The sequence below is a fragment of the Jaculus jaculus genome, chromosome 4 (genome assembly GCF_020740685.1).
Source record: "Jaculus jaculus isolate mJacJac1 chromosome 4, mJacJac1.mat.Y.cur, whole genome shotgun sequence".
Taxonomy (NCBI): domain Eukaryota; kingdom Metazoa; phylum Chordata; class Mammalia; order Rodentia; family Dipodidae; genus Jaculus; species Jaculus jaculus.
In genome coordinates, this window is record NC_059105.1 from 92,183,287 (window position 1) to 92,202,728 (window position 19,442).

Below are 19,442 nucleotides of genomic sequence, written 5' to 3' on the forward strand. Positions count from 1 at the left end.
ACAGAAACAAATGACCACACCTGATATTGAGGCAGTTTAGAGGTGATAGAGCACCCAAAGTAACTTTGTAGATGACTTGGAGTACAGCAGATCCCTCTCGCAGTATGGGTGGGTCTCATCCTTACTTGAAGACATGTGGGAGAAGGAATTCTGTCTTTAAATTGCCACAGTCACTTGAGACAATTCCTTTATGTCCCTCTGTGTACACATACATTGACTTTGTTTCTATAGAGAATCCAGACTAATACAGAAGATAGATCCATGAGGTTCAGAAAATATAACTAGAGCAGATACAAAATAAATGGAGGAACTATAAAAACAACACATATTCAGAATAGTGATATATACAAATTGAAAAAAGGATTAAATGAAAAGCAAAATCTAAAAAAGTAGGCCTCAGTTGTCTCATACAATCATATGAAACAGGAGATAGCAGTGTATCTTTAATTTTAATTAAATATATATATAAATATTTTGGTTTTTCAAGGTTGGATCTCACGCTAGCTCAGGCTGCCCTAGAACTCACTATGTAGTCTCAGAGTAGTATCAAACTCTTAGAGATCCTCCTATCTCTGCCTCCCAAGTGCTGAGATTAAGGAGTGTGTCACCATACCTGGCTTATTTTAATAATTTAAATATTTAATTTATATTTAATAATGTTACTTAATTTAAGTAAATGATTTCTACTCAAGAATTATAATATTAGACTAGCTTCAGCATTCACTCTTTTTGAGGCAGGGGAGAGAGAAAGACTGAGAGAGTATGGGTATGCCAGGTCACTTGCACTGCACACAAATTCCACATGCATGTGCCAGTTTGTGCAACTGGCTTTTCATTGGTACTGGAGAATTGAACATGGGCCACCAGTGGCATTGAAAACAAATGCTTTTAACCATTGAGCAGTCTCCCCAGCCCTCAGCATTCATTTTTAAAGACATGAAACTATTTCAGTCTTGCAATCCAGAATCTTCCTGAAAAATGTTAATTAACGATATGGAAAATATCAGTACACTGGGGTAGTATTGGTAATAAAATTAACAAATCTTTTCATTTTGCTTAAATTAACATGGTACTAAAGCAATGAATGTGTTACAAAATTTATGTAGAATAAAATATTTATCTAAAAGTAAAAATTATTTAAACAAAGTAGTCGTATGGGGATCAGAGAAAAGTGATAGAAGTGTAATCATTGTATAAATGGGAAAATTATTATGAAGCTGAAGGATGATAATGACATTGTAGAATGAAAATATATTACAAAAAGTTAAATGGGAAATAGAAAAAAAACAAAGTTTTAATATGTATAGAAAATATAGGAATAGAAAGGATACTTGAAAATTGCTAGGAGAGAAGACTTTAAGTGTTCTTATCATAAAAATAAGCATATAGGGTAATATATGTGTTAACTGACTTGGTCTAACCATTTCATAATGTATATATATTTTAACACATATAATTTTTTTAGCAATCCAAATAAAATAAAGAATAGTATACTTGTGAAATGAATGCCAAATATATTACATAGGCAAAATGAATTAAACTCATTAAAATATATAGATAAGTGCTGTGGCTATATATTTTATGAACTTTTTGCAACTAATGGCACCTAAATATTTAAAAGAGCTATTTAAAATTCCACGAGAACATGAAGAAATGGAAATAATTATTTTGGGAAAGTAACTTCTTTTTTTGAATTAAAAAAATTTTTTTTGTTTATTTTTATTTGACAGTGACAGAGAGTAGTAGAAAGTGAGAGAGAGAGAGAGAGAGAGAGAGAGAGAGAGAGAGAGAGAGAGAGAGAGGGAGAGAGAGAAAGAGAGAATGGGCATGCCAGGGCTTCCAGCCACTGCAAACGAACTCCAGATGTGTGTGCCCCCTTGTGCATCTGGCTAACGTGGGTCCTGCAGAATTGAGCCTTGAACCGGGGTCCTTAGGCTTCACAGGCAAACACTTAACTGCTAAGCCATCTCTCCAGCCCGAAAGTAACTTTTTATATTCAATTACAAGTCAAACATTCTACAGTAAATTTATTAACTAAAATGTATATAACTTTGTAACAAAGAATAGAAATTTCAGCAAATGTACATAGAATACTCACCAAAATTGACTACATTCCATATAGCAGAGAAACTATCAATGAAATATAAAAATTAAAAACTTTTAGGTTAGCTACTAACCAGGGGTCATAAAACTTCTCACTAAAGATAAACAGAGCACACCACATAGACACCAAAGATTATTCTCCAAAGAAGAAATCACCACACCAATTACAAATTTGAAATTAAAGAAAATAATAAGGGTAGCCAAAACTATTAAAATAAGCTTCTATTATGAAATGATAGTTTGGACTGGTTCCTATTTTCCCTCTTGAGGGCTCATTAAAATTGCACAGAGGAAATATTTTGTTTATTTTTTTAGAGAGAGTGAGAGAGTGGGTATTGGCACGCCAGGTGTTCAGTCATGCAATGGAACTCCAGATGCTTGTGCCACCTAATGGGCATGTGATTGCTTTACCTTTCTGCATCTGGCTTATGTGGGATCTGGAGAGTTGAACATGGGTCCTTAGGTGAGGTAAGCATCTTAACCAATAAGCCATCTCTCTAGCCCTTCTTTTATTTTAAATGTTTTATTTACTCATTTGTTTGAGAGAGAAAGGAGCAGATATATATAGAGAAAGAATGGGCAAGCCAGGGCCTCCAGCCACTATAAATGAACTGCAGAAGCATGCGTTGCTTGTGCATTTAGCTTACATGGGTACTGAGCAATTGAACCTGGGTCTTTAGGCTTTTCAGGCAAGCAACTTAACCACTAAAATATCTCTCCAACCCAGAAATATATATATATTTTTTTCTAAAGGAAAGCATACTGAGGGAAAGGGCTGAGAGGTCATTGATCATAGAAAATAGAATATAACATTTTCAGAAGGAATAAAGCTAGAGGTGGTGATGAATGCTAAAGCAAAGCAGTAGAAAGGGGTGCAGAGGACCAATGTGCTAGAGAAAACCTAGGGAGACTGACATCACAGACATACTATGATGGATCCTAGCAGTCATGTGAAACTGAAATAACTGAAAGTCAGAGATAAAATTGTCAATTATTCTCACCACAGAATGCTCAAGATACAGACTTCAGCCCCTTATTACAAGCCCCACCAGCATGTTGATATTTAGGGTTGTAAAATATAATGTAAAATATATCATTATACACATCTACCTAATCCAAGGGATGCCTGCTTATATACTAATCTGATCACATATGGATAAACTACAGTTCTCATAGTTCTATTATTCTATTTGTTATGTGTGTTTAGACACTAGGAGCCAGCATCCCTGGACTATTGAGTTACATTTATCAGATAAATAGAAAAGAGAAGAATCAGGAACAAAATCGACCACTGAGGAAATGGAGAACAGCTACAGAATAAAAAGCAACATCACATTCATAAAAAAAAGAAACAAAAAAAACAGGATGCTGTAAATGACAAGAAACAGAAAGGACTCTTGGAAATTCACTATAAGATTGAGCAACTGAACACACACTGGAAAATAAGTTATGAAAATCTTAAAAAGGAAGAATAGAAACCACAAGATAGTATGTTTGAAAAAGGAGAAATATAGGTGAAGGATTTTTAAAGTCAAAAGTATCTCAGAATGAGTGAAAAATCAGGAACAAGGAAGCAAAGTGATTATGGAAATTACAAGAAAAGGTTCTGGAGATAGAAAACCCACAAAATTTCAGATTAAAAGTATCTTCATGCCACATACGAAAGTAGAAAAACTCCACAACTGAATGTATTTTAATGCAATTTCTTGAGATATAAGATCCCTTGAGCCTCCAATCAGAAGAGCAACAAAAATCATTTGCAAACAACAACAAAAATGAAAAGGATCTAAAATGAAGACAGTACTATAAAAAATCCAATCAAAGGGCTGAGGACAGTTTCATAGTCATAATATTCATAGTCATAATAAGTAATAATTCATTTTATCAATCAATTAATTTAAGAGAATTACTCCTTTAAAAAAAATTCAACTGGGCTTCTGCTCAAGATGGTGTCTACCTAACCATGATTCAACTCCTGTGGTAATAACTGTAATGTTCCAGAGTCGACAGGTCCTAGCATACCCCTACCTTGAGGGTGCAGTGGGTCCCAGTAGGGAATCTCCTGATTTCCACACTCTCAGGAAGTCTACTAGACCCCCCCAGGCACCATCAAGCACCCATTCCAGCCGCTGCAATACAGACCAGGGCCCAAGCTCCTCTCACCTTTCCTCCCACCCACTGGCTCCACCCTCCCTTCCAGGCCTTTCCTCCTTTCCTACTCCCTCTTCCTGACACTGGGTCCCTGCCCTGTCCCACCATGCCACCTGGTCTGTACAAACCCCTCTCCCTGTTCCACCACCTGCCATCAGGTCCCTGCAGTCCCCTCTCCTCACGTGGCCACCTGCCACTGGGTCCGTGTGGTCCCCTCTCCCTGCTCTGCCACCTGCCATTGAGACCACATCGTGTCCCATCTATTCTCCCAACCACTGGGTCTCTGGGTCTCCACTGGGGCCACAAGTCCTCCCACTAGGCAGACAGGCCCCTGTGCCACAAAACCCCTAATCTGATCAAACATAAAAGGGAACAATCTCTGAAGACACTTCAGTTAATTACACTTCCTCCTGAATTAAATAATATACCCACACTGTGATAGGGACAACAGTGATCAGAATCTGGCTCTAAGTTACCGGATTGATGGGTTTTTATTTGAACAGGTATAAATGTGACGAGAAACTAAAATAATGATTACTACAGACATACAGTTGATACAACCCCAACCAGGTTCACCTTTTATCTTCAACATAAAATTGCTTTAACTATAGGAAAATGTTTTTGGAATCACATACAAAATCCTATGAAATGCTTAAATATAACACAAAACAACATACACACATTTGTAACATAATTCTAGTATATAGGTCAGGCAGAGATGTTAACTATTCATGGAAAAGTCCATCCAATAAACAGTTTTTGAAATTACATGTTTGCCAAGGAAATAAATTAGTTTTGAGTAACAAAGAACCTCTGAGGATAGAATAGCTTATTACATACTAGTTAATTTCTTTTTATAACATACTATATTGACTACATACAAAATGCTACTTATTTTACTGAGGCTGACAATTCTCACTAAATATTCCATATGAATTTAAAGTTAGAAATTTCAATAGACTTATTTTTACTTATGGGGGGAAAAGTACAACAGCCTTTCTGGCTGGCTTTTAAGTATACCCAAAAGTGAAAGGACACTGCCTGGAACACTGTCCACATAGCCTTTCTGTGATTCACTCTTTCTTTACTGAGTTACAATCAGTTTCTCCTTAAACAGGATAATACTGAAGCTGGAACATTAAGAGAAGTAAGCTCATTTCACAGAATTAATTTTTTTTACAGAAAATATGCTTTTTTATTGGTTAAGAAATAATAAAATGATGTAATTATAGACGCAGACTGTACACGAACAGTTTTTAAAGGACCTGTGCCAAGAATATTCTATCTCTAGAACACAGCTTTGTTTAGGGACTGAAGAAGAACCAGTGAATTGAAAAATACTCTTCAGTTTTATTATCACAAAAGTAAGAGTAAAATCATGAAAACAAAGGAGGCCTTAATGGTAGTTGGTGGTGGCCACCCTATTTAACTATGGCCCTACATTTCAGTAGGACATTTCATAGTATCCTATGGGATTAGTATCTTTGCAAACGAGACCTCAGAAAACTCTTTTGTCCAACCCTCCATGTCAGGCTGGGAAGATGGCCCACTACGCAGAAGGAAATAAGCCCTCTCCAGGCCTGGAGTCTGCTGGAGCTCAGTGTTTGCACTTTTTAACCCCCAGAAATGTGAGCAACACATGTCTGTTATTTACATGCCACTTGGCTTATAGTATTTTATGACATATTATTTTTTTTTTTAAATTTTTTTGAGGTAGGGTCTCACTCTAGCCCAGACTGACCTGGAATTCACAATGGAGTGTCAGGGTGGCCTTGAACTCATGGAGATACCTCCTACCTCTGCCTCCTGAGTGCTGGGATTAAAGGCATGCGCCACCACAACCGGCTCTGACATATTCTTTGTCCTTGCCTAGAGAAAGATGGATTTTACCAAGGAACTAGCACCCCAGGGTCAAACTTCAAACAAGAACTGACAGGAGGTAATGGTTAAACTACCAGCTCCCTTTTCTTTTCTTTCTTTCTTTCTTTCTTTTTTTTTTTTTTTAAAGTAAGCTTGTGTAGCCAATAGATTTCACAGAATTAATTTAACTGACCTGTACTACTGACAGTTAAGAATACTGGGCTGGAGAGATGGCTTAGTGGTTAAGCGCTTGCCTGTGAAGCCTAAGGACCCCGGTTCAAGGCTCAGTTCCCCAGGTCCCACGTTAGCCAGATGCACAAGAGGGCGCACGCGTCTGGAGTTCGTTTGCAGAGGCTGGAAGCCCTGGCGCGCCCATTCTCTCTCCCTCCCTCTATCTGTCTTTCTCTCTGTGTCTGTCTCTCTCAAATAAATAAATAAAAAAAATTTAAAAAAGAATATTATCTTGGGTCACTTATTCTACATAGTAATAATCAACTTTCCAATTGTTTGGAGTTGTCAAGAAGTTTTTCTCAAAAACCCAGAAACAAAAAGGCAGCTTTTCAAGGATCATGAGAAAATTTCCTTCTGAGTAGTTAAGTATACTGGAATTCTTGTTTTATATTTTTCAAGTAGTGTTTAAATGTTAATAGAAATAAACCATGCTTTTATAAAAGATATGATTACTTCATTTAATTATGTCCACTGTAGGGATTATTAAACCTTGTGTTTTCTGTTTTTGTTTATGTTGTCACATGACACATTTTCAGAATACAGATATTAATTATAAGAATGACATACTAAAGGTGAAAAGAACCAAATTCCATAAACAACCTTTACCTTATCCCTAGATCACTACAATTACCAGCAGATGGTTGGTTATTCCTTACTCTTAGAAAATCCCTATTAATGACAAATCCTCCAACTACCCAATCAATTCCATTCTCTATCCTTGTTCTAGGAATGTAGGTATTTGAGGACAACAAACCCTATTCACAATGTTATTTCCTTCAGTAGAACAGGTTATTTCACTGTCATGAAAACTATTCATAATATGTAGTACCTATCATTTTCTATGCTCATTACTATGTATCTTCAATATTAAATTTTATTTCCTGTAGTTGTGATGATGTTCCTCAGAACCCATCCATTTTTGTCTGTAGAGATATAGCCAGACAAGTCTAAACAGACCCCTAGAGTTGAGGTAAAAGTATAACCCAAGAAGACATATGCTATATCCGTAAAGAACTTCATGAGCTTTTTTTTTTTTTTTTTAAAAAAAAAAACTCATATAAGGAGAAAGTATAGAAAAGGTATGAAGATGAACTTTAAGGATTATGGGGGAAAGAAATTGAAAACTAGATCAGGCTGAGCCATCTCCCTAGTCATCTCCCAAATTTTTACAATTACAAATTGTAAATGATCCCAAAAACTGTGGAAAATAAGTGAAATAACACTTTGGATTAGAGTCCTTAGTCTCCATGCCTAATTAATATTCTGGGTCTCAAGGGAATAAAATTAATAAAAGGGTTGCATTATTAGTAGTGTGGAGGAAATAGAAGCTAAAGCTATCTGACACAGATGTGCCAGAGTGGCTCAAGAATTATTGTATCTCAATGTGTTTAAAAAAGAAATATAGCCGGGCGTGGTGGCGCACGCCTTTAATCCCAGCACTCAGGAGGCAGAGGTAGGCGGATTGCTGTGAGTTTGAGGCCACCCTGAGACTCCGTAGTGAATTCCAGGTCATCCTGGGCTAGAGTGAGACCCTACCTCAAAAAAAACCCCACCCCCCAAAAAAAAAGAAATATAGGTATAAATTTCATGGGTTGTTCATGGAGAAGCATGGTTTATGAACCCTTTTCATTAATTAAATGAGGCAAGTTTTTTATTTTTTTTAAAATTTTTTTTGTTCATTTTTTATTTATTTATTTGAGAGCGACAGACATAGAGAGAAAGACAGATAGAGGAAGAGAGAGAGAATGGGCGCGCCAGGGCCTCCAGCCACTGCAAACGAACTCCAGACGCGTGCGCCCCCTTGTGCATCTGGCTAACGTGGGACCTGGGGAACCGAGCCTCGAACCGCGGTCCTTAGGCTTCACAGGCAAGCGCTTAACCGCTAAGCCATCTCTCCAGCCCTGAGGCAAGTTTTAATGTAAAAATATCTAAATACTTAAACTAAGAAAAGATATAAACAATGCTTAATGTGGAATTCTGAGAAAAGAGGTTGCAGTATGTAAAACGTTAAAAGAGAACACCCTGATCCAGAGCATTAAAACACTAAACTGGGCTGCTGAAGGAAGCCCTCCGATCTCTTTCTCCAGCAATTTAGAAGGGTCCAGGTACTTCTCTGCCAGAAGACAGGCAGTGGAACCACTGCATGGCTCTATGAAGCCCAGTGACTGCATGATGATACTATTGTTAGAGCTGAGACAAGGGCAGCACAGCTGCTTCTCTTTGCTAAACAGGGTTTGCTGTCCAGAAAGTTTCAGAATACACTGGATGTAATTAGATGAAATTTTCCTCAACAGAAAACCACAAACTAATTTTGATTCTATCTAGTGAAACAAAACTCTGAAGCTTTACACTGTGCTTTTTAAAGAATTTATAGTCTCTGTCACTTATAGAAAGAATTTCTCTTGCAGAAAACATTTCTCTATGCATAGTTTAAGAAGCAGCAATGTTTACTAGTTGACCTTAAATTTGTGATCTGAATTAAGACAAAAAAAATCTGAATATCTAGAGTGTCTATGCTTATATAAAATCCTTTGAAGCATTCAATTTTCTTTGATTTTTTTAAGGATTTATTTTTAATTCACTTTACTTTCATGTACTCTAGTTTGTTTTTTTCATGTGTATGTGTGTGTGATGTGCATGCTTGTATATATGCATGTTAATATGTGCATGGGTTTGTGTGTAATAGAGTATATACATGCATGTGTGTGTTCATGCAGGGTGGAGAGCAGAGTTCTGCTTTAGGGATCTAACTGGGTTTCTCTCCACTTTATTCTTTGCAATACAATATCTGACACAACCTACAGTTCACTTAAATGTCTAGACAAGCTAGCCAATGAGTCCTAGGAATTCCCTGACTCTGCCTCCCTGGAGCAGCAATAAGAAGCAACAGCCACTACTTTCAGCATCTTACGTGGGCCCTGGGAATCTGAACTTAGGTCCTCCTGCTGGCAAAAGTAAGCATTTTGCCTACTAAACAAGCTTCCTTGACCAAATTGAATTCATTTTTTCATGAATATGAAGAAGGTAGCACATTACTTATACTTTTATATTTCTTTTAAATATGATCTTTCTTTTTGTCTAGGCAAATTTCCCTGTTAAAGGTAACATAATGAACTTCAACTCTGAAGAGAGTACACTAGTCTACAACCCTTATAGAATAATGCCTGGAGGTCCTGCCACTAGGGATCTTCAGGCATTACCACCATCCCTCCCGCTGCCTCTCTGTGCATGGACCCAGACCAGCAGGCTAGAGTTCCCCTTCCCTGATGAATTTAGATGCAAAGATCCTGAACAAAATCCTCGGAATCCAAAAAGCAATAGATGTCATGAAATTACCTAGAAGGCCAATGAAAGTATTTTGGTGTAGGATTTTTACAACATATAAAGCTTTGAGGAACATAACTGGATGGTTTGCTAATAGTCTGGAACACTTTTAAATACTTTTTAAAGGTAAGAGGAAAATGCTGGAAGTAATTAAGAGCCCTATTTTCAAATATAGATATTTATTTGATAGAAAGGAAGAGAGAGAGAGAGAGAAAGAGAGAGAGAGAGGGAATGGGTGTGCCAGAGCCTGTAGTCGCTGCAAACAATCATCAGATGCATGTGCCCCCTCCCCTTGTGCATCTGGCTAATGTGGGTCCTGGGGAATCAAATGTGGGTCCTTTGGCTTTGTAAGCAACCACCTTAACTGCTAAGCCAACTCTCCAGTTCCAAATCTGGGTATTTAGATTATGTTATTAAAATCTGTGTTATGGGGCTAGAGGGATGGCTTAGTAGTTAAGGCATTTGCCTACAAAGCCAAAGGACCCACATTTGATTCTCCAGGACCCACATTAGCCAGATGCACATGGGGGCACACATGTCTGGAGTTCGTTTGCAGTGGCTGGAGACCCTGGCATGGTCATTCTCTCTCTCTCTGTCAGATAAATAAATAAAAATACTTAAAAAAATCTGCATTATGTTTAGGGAGTTAATGTCCTATTTTGTATAAGGGACATACTTAATTTTTGTAAAGAATATAATTTGTATTAGGGGTATATACATGTTAATATAATTTTGAGATACAATAGTCCTAAAGAAAATTTATAATGGTAAGAAATAGCTATGCTGAAAAGTACTTGTTTCATTAAAATCCAAGATATTTCTCCTTGTATTTACATAGTTAGCAACAGAAAACTAAGGCTATAAATATTTCATTGCTTGCCTCCAAAAAATAGTTGACATCCTCTGTGGCCATCTGCTAAGGTGGTCATTCCTCTGTGTTTGATGAGATTAGAGAAATATCAGGATTCTGTGGACTGATGAAAATATGCTGTGCTCTTGTTTTCTTGTTTGTGGTCCTGTTCAAAAGGAAAGAAGGGTAAATGAAGTAACTTTGAACAGATAGCTAGTTATTCTGTAGTTATTATAATTCATATTTGAGAAGCTCTTGAATTTATATGAGGTCTTACTTAGAATAATATAATTTTAGTTTAACACAAATGATGTCCTAAAATTATAGATGAAAAGACAGAGCTTTATCAATTAGGACATTCACCTCCCATACTTCACAGTACAGGAAACTGAACTCCATTATCCTTTACTTGGAACCAAGTTAAACTGAGCCAACAGGTCATATATAAGTACCTGAGCAAGAACTAAATGTTTATTGTGGCAAGATAGTGAGAGCTGTGGTTGTTTTACAGAAGTTCTTCTCCTTTATATAGAAAATGAAAGTGAATGGCAGCATCTGAGTAGCTTGCACAAACTTCCACACATATATAATGGTAGAATGAGAAAAGAAACCATGCAGGTCTGGCTTAAGAATCAACTCTCTTGACTTCTGGTGAAGATAGCATCAGCCTAGCCATGCCTCACCTTGTGGGGAAGGAAAGGCAAGACCTTTGGGATTCCTTGGGGATTTTAGATCTGAGTAGAGCTCCAGTAGGAGGGCACAGAAGAGCAAAGTAGGGAATGTGCCAATTTCCATGCTCTGGAATAGCCCACCAGTCCCCCAATCCCCTCAAACAACCATGCCAGCAGCAGTCCCAGCTGCCATCCCAGTGTCCCAGTCTCGGGGGCCACCAGGTTCCTCCTGCACTAAGTGCAGGCTAAGAGAACCCAGGTCAGCAGGCTAGCATTTCCTTCCTACCTAAGTTTTCCTGCCACTGGGAACCTGCAGGCATTACCACAATCCCTCCCACTGAAACTCTGTGCATGGACCCAGACCAGCAGGCTAGAGTTCCCCTTCCCTGATGAACTGAGATGCAAAGATCCTGAACAAAATCCTCAGAATCTGAATTTAACAACTTATCAAAGCATTATCCACCTTGACCAACTAGGCTTCATCCCAGGAATGCAGGTGGTTGGTTCAACATACAGAAATCTGTCAATGTAATACACCACATAAATAAGCTTAATCACAAAAACCACATGATCATTTCAATAGATGCAAAAAAGGCCTTTGACAAAATACATTACTTCATAACAAAACATTGGCGAGAATAGGCATGGATGGTTTATATCTCAACATAATAAAGGCTATAAAGCTCCTAAAGCCCAAATAATACTTAATGGGAAGAGACTGAAGGAATTCCCATTGAGACCAGGAACAAGATAGGGGTGTCTACTCTCACCTCTGCTCTTCAACATAGTACTAGAAATCCTAGCTCAAGCAATATGACAAGAGAAAGAAATTACAGGGATACAAATTGGAAAGGAAGAAGTAAAGTTAGCCCTATTCCCAGATGACATGATTCTATACATAAGTGACCCGAGAACCTCCAATTGAAAACTCTTAAAAGTGATTAACTCCTTCAGCAAAGTAGCAGGATACAAAATCAGTGCACAAAAACCAAAGGCCTTTCTATATGCAAAGGACAATAATACAGAGGAACAAACTAGTGACAAGGTTCAATTTTCAATAGCAACAACAACTACAAAATAAAATGCCTTGGAATAATATTAACCAAGGATGTAAAAGACTCATACAATGATAAAAACAAAAAAAAGAAATTGAGGAGGACTTGAAAAAATGGAAAGACCTCCAATGCTCCTGGATAGGCTGAATTAACATTGTGACAATGGCAATCTTACCAAAAGCAATATACAGATTTAATGCAATACCAATAAAAATCCCAACATTTTTCTTCACAGAGATAGAAAAAATGATCTCAAAATTCATATGGAATGGAGGAAGGCCACAGATATCCAAGCACATCTTCAGCAAAGGAAAGACCTCTGAAGGCATCACCATACCTGATCTAAAGCTATATTACAAAGCCATAGTAACAAAAACAACATGGTACTGACATAAAAACAGGATTATAGACTAATGGAACAGAATTGAAGACCCGGACTTTGGGTAAAGTAAATACAGCAACTTGATATTTGACAAAAGCCCTAATAATGTAGAGTGGAAAAACATTTTCAACAAATGCTGCTGGACAAACTTGATAACCATATGCAGGAAAATGAATCTAGATCTACACATCTCACCATATATAAAAAATCAAGTTCAAATGGATCAAATACCTCCATATAAGACCAGAAACTCTTCTACTACTGGAAGAAAAAATAGGAGGAACATTCCATGATATAGGAATGGGAAAAGACTTCCTGAACAAAACCCCAGTAGCTCAAGAAATTAAACAATCACTCAATCTTTGGGATCTCATGAAGCTGAAAAGCTTTTTCTCAGACCAACATGCAATAAGCAGAGCCGATAGATTTCCCACAGAATAGGAGAAAGTTTTTTGCTGGCCACACAACTGACAGAATCCTAATTTCTAGAATCTACAAAGAACTACAAAATGTAAATAATAAAAAGTAAAACAACCCATTTACAAAATGGGGTAGAGAACTGAACAGGGAGTTCTCAGAGAAGAAATACAAATAGCAAACACACTTAAGAAAATGTTCAACATCCCTAATCATCAGGAAAATGCCGATTAAAACCACTGTGAGATTCCACCTTTCCCCAGCAAGCATAGCAAACATTAAAAAATCAAATGAGCCAGGTATGGTGCCACACACCTTTAATCCCAGCACTCAGTTGTTAGAGGTAGGAGGATTGCCATAAGTTTGAGGTCACCCTGAGAATACAGAGTGAATTCCAGGTCAGCCTGGATTAGAATGAGGTCCTACCTTGAAAAACAAATAAGCAACAACAACAAAAAAATCAAATGAGAACAAATGCTGGTAAGGATGTGGAAAGAGGAACCCTCATTCACTGTTGGCTGGTGGGAATGTAAGATGGGATAACCACTATGGAAACCAATATGGAGACTCCTAAAAAGGTTGACCGTAGAGTTACAAACAGATCCCTTACTGGGCTTGTATCCTAAAAGCTCCATGCTTCAGTTCAGAGATATTTGCTAAACCATGTTTATAGCTGCTAAATTCATAATAGCTAAGAGGTAGAATCAACCCTGATGTCCATCATTAGACAAATGGATATCTAAGATGTGATATATCTACACAGCAGTAAGGAAAAATGACACAAAGAAATTTGAAGAAAAACCACTAAACTTAGAATAGATCATTCTTAGCAAACTCACCCAATCACAGAAAGACAATCATTGCATGGTTTCACTCATCTGTGGCTCTTATCCTGAATCTACCTGAGATGCTGACGTACCCACTAGGCATCTCAAGGACAGGACAATAGAGAGAGGGGTGTGCGGGGAGGGCAAGGGAAAGGGGGGCACAAAACTGGATCCAAATGGAAATGGTATCACAAAATCCTATATCATGAAAGACAGACTAAAAGGTTATACCTTCATCAGGTCCTTGGAGAGAACACCTGAATCAACAGGCCCTGGAGAGGTTATGATGAAGATTAACTTTAATCTTCTCCTGTTTCTCTCTCTCTCTCCCATCTCTTCTCTCTTTCTCTTTTATATTACCTATCTTTTTCTTCCTTCTTCTCCCTTGGTACTGGCTTATAACTCCCAGTACCAGGATGCAGTTAACATGTACAATGAGCTGTTGATCAGAGAGACCTACAAGGTTTCCCAAAAGAAGACAGATTTCTGTCAGAGCACTTGATGACCCACTAAATGTAATGTTAAGATCCTACTGTTAAGGACACCATATGCTGTTGGTGTGGAACATGGAGAGAGCTGGATGGAATCTGGAAGAAAGTCAGTCCCCAGACAGTTAGTCTGTCTAGTGCCAGAAGGTGTTACATGAGTGACTAGAGGAAAATGACCAACAATGTCCAAGCAACTTGTGGTCTAAGCTACTCAACAGCAAACCACCTGACATGATGCTCACCCAAGTGCAATAGTGGCACACAGCCATTGTGGGTAACCAACTGCTCTTGATTTGGCTAACTGATCTGCTCAGTGGAAAGGAACCCATAGCTGGAGCTGGGAAACAAGTCAGAACCATATCCAAAAACCAAGCCAGCTCTCCAATATCAAGCTTCCACCAATCTTGGGCTACAAGAGGGCCTGCACCTATTAAGTTCCCTCAAAATAATAATGGTTATCCCATTTATCTGGTGCAGACTTCACTCTCTGTTGGAAAATCTGCTTCTCTTTGTCAGATGGACGCAGAACTTGAGGAGAGATTCAGCCCATTGCATCTCACTAGGGCCCCAGCTGAAACCATAGAGTAACTGGGGAAATGAGCAGGAGTGCTGCTTTCCTGGTGAACCTGATATTAACATAAGGGTGAAGGAGATAGACACAGAGAACACTCAACTCCTATCAAACTAGTTATGCAGAGACACAGGGGCTCCCAAGACATCATCACTGAAGTGGACCAGAAACGATCCCAACATGGCCCTGGGAAATTGGAGAGGATGGAAAGATTGTTAGAGCCACAAGTTGGCACATTATGCACAGAGACATTGCTTCTTCCCCATAACTGATGACTACCCCCACAATGCATGACCCACAATCCCCAACAAGGAGGGTCCTTTTGGAGGGGGGAGGACAACGAGCAGGCTAACGATGGTACCAACATGGCTGTTTACACACTATGTACATAACTAATAAAGATGAAAAAAAAAAGGAATCTACTCTCTTAACCTCTATGCTGTGATCTCATTATAAACCCACTATATTATGTAATTTATATAATGTGGTTATACCAGTGGGTAGACAGGTATGTATTCAAATTTGCAATTAAAAGTCCATGTAATTTGCAAAAGAAAAAGTGTTATGCAATTTGGATTAAAATATTTATCTTAATAATTAATAAATATAAATCAATTTTTTTGAGTCAGATAAATAGTTCTATGTACCAGATTCATGACTGGAGGGCCCATCAATGACTCAACTCTGGAGAATGATAATGACACATAGCTTCACTGCTGTTCCTTCCCCCTACATGTGTCAATTCCACAAGACACTACAGAATCTACCTAACAAATATGTTTTTCTATCTAAATTTATCAAAAATCTGCTTTCGTTATTGCAACCACAGGTAATTTTACTGGAACAAGCAACAAAAAAATCCAATGATCATTTTGTTATCATTTAAAAGTGAGGACAATTGCTTCAGAGATCAAATAAAGCTTGCTTTACAAAATAATTCAAGATAACTTTTAATTCTTTAATTATTATTTATTAATTTATTACTTAAAAATTCATATATATATATATACACACATACATACATACATACATATTTTAAATTGAAGTTCAAGGACCTGTAAGGAAGCTGTGAGCAGAATTATATTTAATAATGATAAATAAAGGAGATTCCCTTTGTAATCTACCTTTTTTTTTTGCATTTAACTATTTTATTGAGCTTTCTAAGTTACAGTTTCTAAATAGTAATATATGAGAATATTCCATTCTAATCAGAACCCATTTATGAGATCCAAACATTGACCTGACTCTGTTTTGGAAGCTGAGCATATAGCAGGGATGAACAGAGAATGTCTTTCTGCTTTCACAGGGTAATGAAAGAATGTATAATACACTTTGTCAATCTCCAAGTATTTTTAGCAATGAGCAAGATACATTCAACAAAGCATGAAGATAAAATTGTTGAAAGCATGAAGGCAATAAAATCCAAAATGACTGTGGAAAGTGAAGTGAGATCCTTGACTTTTATATAGTCCTCAACAGTGATATATTGGCTCTGGGTATGATGGCATATTCACGTACTCCCAGCAAGAAGGCAGCATGATTGTGAAATCCAGGTCATTTTGGGCTACCTTGCAAGAACTTGTCTCAAAATAAAAAATGCCAAGTAACAATAAGTAAATATTTAAAAATTATGACAAATTAGTGTATGCTGCTTTTTAAGAAAAATGAGGTATAATCACCACTACATGGCAACACATTGATCACTCTCAATGTTAAAGTGTTTCTGCCACACTTGTGATTCTATTTGTACTATTACAATGATATAGCCTCTCAATACTTGCATGTGATAAGTAGGTGAAGAAATAGGTGTGAGAAACTTGACTATTTTGACTAATGAAGGAATCAGGGTTACAATCTTGTTTCCCTCATCTCCCAGGTTTATTTCCATTTTATAAGAGTATGTAACCAGTGGTAGAATCAGGGTTATAGTTTGCTTCCTTCATTTACTAATTTTATTTCTGTTTTATCACAATATGTCATTACAACCAAGTACAAGTAGTATTATAGTAGTCTCTGTTGAAATTTCTCGTTTCGTGAGCCAACTGTGAAACATGACCAACAAGCAGTATTATTAGGGTCATTATGAAGCAAATGGTAAGAAATTGAACATTGTTTTCCCAGACACTGGATCAGATCAGCAAGGCCTTTGGTATTGTATGGTAATAGAAGTATTACTGTAAGAATTTAAGAATGCATTGCTAAAATAGATTTTCTCATCCAGTGGGTTTAACTATGTAGAACAGGAGTTGGCAAACTTCAGCCCATAGAATCAAATCTAGTCTGCCACCTGTCTTTCTGTAGTTTGTGAGCCAAGAATGGGTTGTGTATCTTTAAATGGTTCAAAAATATCAAAAGGCAAAAATATTTCATGATACCTAAATTTATATGAAATTCAAATTTCATTCTGCACAAATAAAGTTGGAACCCAGCCACACTTGTTTATGTGTTGCCTGTAACTGCTTCACACTACTACATACACGACTACAGCAGAAATGAATACACACAGGCCTTCTGGTCCTCAAAGCCTGTGCATAATTACTGTAGAAAAATCATGTGGTTTCTGATCTGCAAAGTTACAGAGTTAAGGTTGAAACAATCATGGCATCTGTTTACAGTTTGATGGAATGTTTTGAGAGTGCCAAGGCAAATGAATGAAAGTTTTTGGGCTCAAGAGACATATCAATGTTAGCTGATAATTTAAAGGACCAGGTCACCATGTCATTTATCATTGCTATATGCAAATCTATAGAAAAATTTAAACTATTTGTCTTAGTCCTAAATTTTCAAATCTACTATCATATGAGATGCTGGTTTAAGTCAATGAAGAAAAATTATTGATGATAAACACTGAATGAGAAATCTCTAGGAAATATGTATTTGCCTCAAAGTAATTTACTTTGTTTAATTAAAAGGAAACTAAGTTTTAAATAGTTTAAAATTGGCAATGAGAAAAATATGATGATGATCTTATTCAAAAATGAAAATGAGTTTATTTAGAAGGCATAAAACACAAGGAATTCCAAAAGATCAAACCATTAAAGAAGTTTTGGACTCACAATTTACTTTTATTTATTTATTTATTTTGGTTTTTCGAGATAGGGTCTCACTCTGGTCCAGGCTGACCTGGAATTAACTCTGTCATCTCAGGGTGGCCTTGAACTCATGGCAATCCTCCTACCTCTGCCTCCCAAGTGCTGGGATTAAAGGCGTGCGCCATCACACCCGGCTATTACTTTTATTTTTGCTTTAACTAAGTTTTACTTTAAGTTTCAAATTTTTATTTAGCTTTAAAATCAGACATCCTTTTGTATCACCACCACCACCATCACCACCAATACCAGTGTTGGGCCTTGTGTTCTTGGAATCTTATTCAGAGAAATCTATGCTCAGTCCAGTGTCCTGTGTTTCTTATATTTGCTTCTAGTGGTTTCCAAATGTCGAGTTTTGCACATAAGTGTTTAATTCATAAATGTTTAATTCATTCTCAGTTTAACTGTTTTTGTTTGACAAAGGCAGGTGTATAGCTACAATCTTCTGTAGTACATATTACCAGTATCAAGTTGCAAATCTCAGCAATGTTTATAGAAGAAAGTGCCCTTCCCTAGTGTGTATATTTTCAGTACCTTTGTCTATTAGTTGGATGTAGAGTTGAGGGTTTACATTTATATTCTGTGTGTTCCACTGGACTAGTATATCTGGATTTTCATTTTTCCATGTTCTTTGCAGCATGGCATTGTAGTCTAGCAATGAAAGACTTCTTGTTTTGTTCAAGACAATTTTGGCTATTTAAGAGCTTTTTGTAATCATGTACTATTTCTTTAGAAATGTATATAAAATAACTTAATATGCTTGAGTATGATAAAAAGTTCATCTATCATAAATTTATATCCTTAACAATGGAAGATGAAAGAATAAGGTACATATTTCTGAACATAAACTGTGAATTTAAGTCTGGAGTTATACAGAATGTACAAATTTGAGCAACATAGGCTGATAAGTAGTTTTATAGTTCCTCTCTTTTTAAAGTGACAGTGAAGTTAAGGCAGATTAATGTAATATACTATGTTCACATAGTATTTTAAGCCTCTTAAGGTCCATATCAAAATTTTAATTGGAAATGAAAAGCAGTGAAAATTATTCAATAGTTGGCTTTCACCTTATATCTATGTTCAGTGCCTTAAACTGTTCAGAATGCTATGTAATAATACCTTAGGCCACATAACTTATAAACAACAGAAATTTATTATTCATAGTTCTGGAGAATGAAAGTTAAAGGTCAAGGTACTGCCAGATTTGATGCATGCTGAAGCCCTTACTCTTGGTTCTCTTGGACCATTACTGATAAGGACACTAATCTCACCAAAAGGGCTTTCCCTGACATAATCTAGTTACATCCTAAAGGCACCACCTCTTACACTATTGCACTGGTAATTAGATTTTAACATGGGAATTTTGGATGAACACAAATAATCAGAGTAAAACACCAAAGATCCACAGAGCTAAATATCTCAA

The 19,442-nt window shown here is 37.0% G+C and overlaps 1 long non-coding RNA gene across 2 annotated transcripts in view; it reads right to left on the bottom strand.

Annotated features, from left to right (window-relative positions):
* Positions 1–10,555: 10,555 nt before the first annotated feature.
* LOC123460182 overlaps positions 10,556–19,442 on the bottom strand; it is an 80,853-nt gene continuing 71,966 nt past the window's right edge. For both annotated transcript variants that reach the window (XR_006636836.1, XR_006636835.1), the window contains exon 3: positions 10,556–10,685. This is a non-coding gene — a long non-coding RNA (uncharacterized LOC123460182). The remainder of the gene's footprint in view (positions 10,686–19,442) is intronic.